Source organism: Apium graveolens, chromosome 3 (genome assembly GCF_009905375.1).
Source record: "Apium graveolens cultivar Ventura chromosome 3, ASM990537v1, whole genome shotgun sequence".
Classification (NCBI taxonomy): Eukaryota; Viridiplantae; Streptophyta; class Magnoliopsida; order Apiales; family Apiaceae; genus Apium; species Apium graveolens.
In genome coordinates this window covers 277,454,492-277,461,254 of record NC_133649.1, presented here as the reverse complement: position 1 = coordinate 277,461,254, position 6,763 = coordinate 277,454,492, and positions in this window count along the sequence as shown.

Below are 6,763 nucleotides of genomic sequence, written 5' to 3'. Positions count from 1 at the left end.
CTTTTCTCAACTCCTGATCTAGTCTTATGACATAAGCTTTGTCAGACTCCAGATTGAATTCAAGTCCCTTAATACCAAGATATGTTCTGATCTGTGCAGTATTAGGCTTCATATCAACAATATCACCATTGTGATCTCTGTACTTTGGAACATATGTGCTGTCAGACTTAATAGAATAAAGCCTTTTCTGTCTCTGAATCTGTTCTTTTAAGTAGTTTGCAGCAGTCCCTGTTATTCTGTCATCCACTTGAAGTAAGAAAAGTACATGCTCCAATTCTTCAAAATACTTCAATGGAATGAATTTGTCTATATGATAGACCCTACCATCTGTCATGAAATACAACATGATGTATTCTTTCAAGTAGGTATGGTAAACCATCTGTACAGATTCCAGTTTATTCAATCTCTCAGGAGTTGCTCCAATACCTGGTTCACTCAAGGAAGTTGGATCATTGGTAGTGTTGTGTACTCTTCGTTCATCAGCACTTCCCAATCCAGTTTTATCACTTGCTTCCTTTCCAGTAACTACTCTAGCTTCAAAACCACTTGCAGTAGTCTTCAAAGGTTGAGTCTGTTTTGCTTTAGTGAATCCTGGTAGGAGTGTCTTTGATTTATCTTCTGATATCAAGTTAACTTGAGCTATGTCAGAGGTTACTTGCTTCTTCTGAATATCAGAACTTACAATTTCTTGACTCTGAACAACTTGAGCCATGTCAGAAGTTGTTTTAAGAACTTTTCTTGAAGTCAGAGCAAGATCATCCTTTTCATCAGTAATTTCTTCATCCTCAGGAGGTACATAAACCTTGATAGGTTCACCAACCTTTTCTTTACCCTTGGATCTTGGATCTATCTGTGGTTGTGATCTAGCCAATGTTGCTTCAGTATGTGTCCTTTCTTTGATCACAATGCATTTGAGTTTTGGAAGTGGCTTTTTACCAGAAGCTTTAGATTTAGATGTAACTTTCTCTGATTTAAGTCTGGCTTCTTCTTCCTTTAAACTTTCCAAGTCCATTCCTGGATTTTCCTGAAGAAATAACTGTCTTGACATTTCCTCATCAAGATCTAAAAGTTCATCAGAACTTAGCCTTTTACCAGTAGCAGAACTTATTCTCTTCCCAGTATCAGAACTTGTCCTGTGACTAGCTTGTCTTGATGTGAATCCTCTACCTTGACTATGACCTCTACCCATTCCAGAGCTTCCTTGATCATCTTTTTCATTATCCTTTCCTGTCAGTGTCTTGTCAGTCTTGCATTTGGACTTAATCACTTTCTCCCCCTTTTTGGCATCAGCAGGTAGTAGAAGAGAGATAAGCAATTCCACTGAGGATTGGATTTCATTTAGTTGGGATTGCTGAGAAGCTTGATTTTTCAGAATTTCATCAATCTGAGCTTGTTGATGATCTTGAGTCTTCTCAATATAAGCAATCTTGTCAATGGTAGGTTGGAAGAACTTTTTCTTATCAATTTTCCAAACTTGTTCCTGTTTGATAAAGTTCTCCTGAATCTTGTGTAGCTCTGCATGAGTAGTTGAATGAAGACCTTGTAAATGTTTAGTACTCAATGCAGTGACTCTAAGCTGGGTTTTAAAATCATCAGAATTTAACATTTCATCAGCTTTAGTCAAGTGCTCAGCAAGATGCTTGTCAGTTGGAACACATGAAACTGAGTTCCATTCCTTAGTCCACTCCTGACCTGCAGGAGTTTCACTCCAAGGTACTGGTGCTTCTCCGGTAACAAACTTCTCAACCAGTTCAGACTTAGGAAGAGTCTGCTGAGGAGTATGTCCTGAAGGACCTGCTTCATCATCATCTACAGTTGGAGCAGCATCACCAGTATCTCCAACATTTGCAGCATCAGAACTTAAAGAATCAGTATCTTCTGATAAGACAACAGTGTGAGTAGCAATGGTGGCTTCAGCATCCTCTAATTGTTGATCTTGTTCTAAGTTCTGATCAACAGCCATATCCTGATGCTCACCTAAATTCTGATCATCAGCATCTTGATGCAGAGAAGGTGTTGTTGATAACTCTGGAGTTTGAACAGCATCATTAACAGGTGTTGTGGAAGGAATATTTGCTGTTGGAGCTTCTAAGAGAAGTACTGCAGGCACAACCAAGTTTTGAACATCAATATCAGCACTTGTGCCTGGATCAACAGAAGACACAGAAGGTGTGTTGGCCTTTTCAGAAACAGCTTCCTGAGATGGAGTTGATGGAGAAGAAGTAACTGGAGCAAATTCCTTGTCTTGTGAGATCAGAGATTCCTGATCCCCTTCCTTAGCTGCTTCCTCTTCATCATCTGAAACTGGCCTGTTTGCCATCTGTTTCTTGTATCTCTTTGTTGATTTGGATTCCTTGGGAGTTTCAGGAACTGTCATTCTTCTAAGCCGTTTGAGAAGCCTAGATCCCCCAATTCCAGAATCCTTCTGAGAAGTCACTTTCTCAGCCTCACCTATAACAGGTTCTGAAGAAGGAACCTGTTCTTCAGTATCAGATTCATCTCTCAGTACAGTCCTCCTCCTCTTTTGAGGTGTTTGAGGAATAGTTTTTGTCCTCTTTGGCTTGGAGGATGAGGGTTGAACAGTCTATGAAGTAGAGAGATAGGATTTGAGATAAGTCCTGAGGGTAGGTTGAGTAGTATGAGTGGTAGGTGCTGAGGATGATGGTTTTTGGGTGTTTGTGGTTGGTTGGACATCAGAGTAAACAGATCTATAAGTATCAGGATCAGCATTTACTAGGATCTGTTTTACAGACTGAGGAATCTGTAATGATCTAACCACTTTTTTCTTAGTATCAGCATTTACCAGATCATTAAAATATCGTTTTGCAACTCTAAAAGGTGGGGTTGAGGAACTGACTAATTGAGGTTCATCAGTACAAAAAGTATATATAAGTTGACAGAATCTAGCAAAATAGACAATATTTCTATCCTCTGTCATCCTATCCCCAATAAAACCAATTATTCCAGTTGCAAAATCAAAATGAGTTTGATGGATAATAGCATACCCTATGTGCTGACTCAGAATTGGGATAGCATCAAAATTCGAATATTTGTTCCCAAAAGCTTTGGTGATGCAGTCAAAGAAGAAACTCCATTCTCTTATGATATTAGCCCTTTTTAACTGCCCAAGCTTTGCCAAACTCTTTTCATATCCCAAATCAGCCATTAACTCCTGAAGTGCTGATTCCTCTGGAGTTGAAAAAGTACAATTTTCTGGGAGATGTAGAGCTTTGCGTATTGTACCAGGAGTGACTGCATAAGATGAATCACCCACTTCAAAAACAATACTGGGAGTGCCATGTTTACCACCATCATCAAAGTGCCCAGTCCGCCAAAACGTCAGAACTTGTTGACTCGAAAAGACTTCAGGCTGAGTTAATGCATACCCAATCTCACTGTGTGCAAGAAGATCTTGCATAAAATGCAATTCAGATGGAGCTTCAGCATGATCAAGAATTGCAGCATAGTTGTTTGGAACAAACTTAGCTCCATCAATGATTAAATCCTTAGGTGCCATGTGAAAAATTGAGATTCAAAAGTGCCTATTAGGTGTTTGATAAGATGTCTGTATGAAAAACCAACGTGAGAAGAAAGAGAGTAAAAGTAAGTAAAGAGAAAAAATACGAAGGAAATAAAAGATTAAAGAAATCCTCTCTCTGTTGTACTTATACTCTGAACAAAAATGTTACCGTTGGACACCTGTCAGAAATGCAGTAATAACGGATAGTTACTGGGCTCGAGAAAACAGGAATCATTACTTACCCAGTTGCCTGTTTTCAAGGAAAAACCGTTCCACTTACCCAGATATTCCATTAATCAAGGTGAAACAGTTTTAATTCAAAATTGAAACCGTTCCCACTGAGTTAATTATTTTTCACTGCTTCATTAATATTCTGAAAGTAAATCACGTAAAAATGACCAAGATAAATTAGATGAGTAAGTGCTGATAAAAAAAATCAGAACTTAAATTAAAACAGAATTTATATGGTCATCAGAATATCAATCAGGATTTATCAATGCATTACCAAATATCTTAGAGACAAAATCTTGAAGCAAAAACAAATTTCATTAATATATCAAGAGAATACATTTATGAAATGGAAATTACATCAGTACTTATACAAGATTTCCCTAAGCTACTAAACCTAACATCAACAGCTTTAGTCCTAGCTAAGAAGCCTGACAAAGCTGATGATGAAGAAAAATAGGAAGAAGACAAGATTAAATCATTTCTTCTTCTTCCTACTCTCGACAAACAGAATGGCGAGTCTGATGATTCGCTCTTGCTGGCGGAGAGCTGCCAGTCTTTCCTCCCACCAATCGCTCCAAATGGCGATGGTAATCCATATAGAAGAACGGGAGGTGGGTCAGTACCTCCTGTGGGACAGAGTCCCATATCTCCTCAGGAATGGCTGTGACATGCCATTCATGCTGCCAATCGGCACAGTTTAGCTCCATATTGAAGTTTTGGTAGTTCAAAAACATGTTGTATCTGACCATTGTGTTTTTGAAAGAAAAAGTATGAAGATAAGTGTGTGAGAAGAATTTGATGGGAAGGCTGATGTGAAGTGGCTGCTTATATAGGCAAGAGAATGCCAGGAGACGTAAAAGTATTTAATGCTGACAGGTAGAATTAATTCTACCTTATCTCCCTAGACTTTGAAAAAGAATAACATTCATTGGAAAGAGGAAACATGGTTTAAAGCGCACAAGAAACAAGTAACAGTGGACTGTTCAAGTACAAATACCATTAACCCTAACCATAGTGACTATTAATCTTCCACTTCAACATATTCAAATATTAACTAAGACTGTTATCAAATTTTATTCACAGATAAGTCAAGTAAAACATTAGACTGTAATATCAGAACTTAGACTTATATTAGAACTTAACAGTCATCAGAACATAATTTCTTAACTCGAAAAAGGAATGCCTATCTTAGTAAGTCCTCATACAAGTTCTGAGTTATACTCTTCAGAACTTAATCATCAGAATATGCAACCAGAGCTTGTCCTCAGAATTTGTGCAATAATGACACAATGACTGTTTATCTAAAAAAACATAGACCTCCACAGAAATTTTCATCATTCAGATGGAGTGATTAGTGTGTGCATTAAGCTAAATAACAGACAAAGAGTAAAGTTTGATTCACTATAGTACATCTTAGAAATAAGGCATAACTAAAATTTTGCTAAAGAGTTGTCATTGTCCTGAAACCTACTGATGAATGAGTTCATGCTTGAGTCCACCTCAACTGTTTTGTGCTAATTTTATGCATCTTTTGAAATTCTATTTTACAGTGGCTTCTCAGTGTAAGTGAGTCACGACTGCTTATCAGAATTTATGCTATTATCAGAGTATTTCTCCAGTAATCATAGAGTGTGAAAAGTCACCAAGAAAATATTTTGCTTTTCTAATGCATATTTACTTAATACCAGCAATGCACTTGGGTCATCCCTTCCACATTTTTACTCTAGATCTCAAAGGAGTACCTGATTTTATGCTTTGATCTTTTTGCTTTTTCTTTTGATAAGTGAGGTTTATCAGCACTTAGTACATTCAGCAGTTTTACTAGTATCAGAACTTAACAGATGAGTAGCATTATTCTAATTTGTGACTTAGTAATAAGATAAACAAAGTAAACTCAACTAAGCTCAATTATCAGAATTTGCTAGTGTCATAAGATTTCCACTGAAATAATTACTTCTTACATGGAATCATTTGTTTATTGAAGACTACTAGGTCAGTATCTAGCACAATTATCCTCATAGGATTGAATAGTTACTTGAACAGACATATCACTGATCAGAGTTTAGAAACATATATCAGACAACAGTCAGTACTTAAATGCGGATTTCAATTAATCACAGAATAAACAAAGAGATTACATTCTGTAAATACTGATCATAAAGTCTGATGCATCAGAACAAAACTAGACAGATTTAGAAAAAGAACCTGAAACCATGCCAAGTTCATTTATCAATCTTGTAAAAGTGGCTTCACATAGTGGTTTTGTGAAGATATCTGCTAGTTGTTGATCTGTTGGAACAAAGTACAATTCCACTATACCTTCATCCACATGTTCCCTTATGAAGTGGTACCTGATGCTGATGTGCTTTGTCATAGAATGTTGAACTCGATTACCTGTCATAGCAATAGCACTTTGATTATCACAGTAAATAGGGATTTTGAAATATGTTAACCCATAATCCAGTAACTGATTCTTCATCCAAAGAATCTGTGCACAACAGCTTCCTGCAGCAATATACTCTGCTTCTGCAGTTGATGTGGAAATTGACTTTTGTTTCTTGCTGTACCAAGAAACCAATTTGCCTCCAAGAAATTGGCAGCTTCCACTTGTGCTTTTCCTGTCAATTTTGCAACCTGCAAAATCTGCATCTGAGTAACCTATTAGTTTAAAATCTGATTCTCTAGGATACCATAATCCCAGAGCAGCTGTTCCTTTAAGATACTTAAAGATTCTTTTCACAGCTGTTAAGTGAGGTTCTCTTGGATCTGCTTGAAATCTTGCACAAAGACAAGTAGCATACATGATATCAGGTCTACTAGCAGTTAGATAGAGTAGAGAGCCAATCATACCTCTGTAGTCAGTAATATCTACTGATTTACCGGTATCTTTATCCAGTTTTGTTACAGTGGCCATGGGAGTGGATGCACTTGAACAATCTTGCATTCCAAATTTCTTCAGCAAGTTTCTGGTGTACTTGGTTTGACAAATAAAAGTGCCTTCTTCATTCTGCT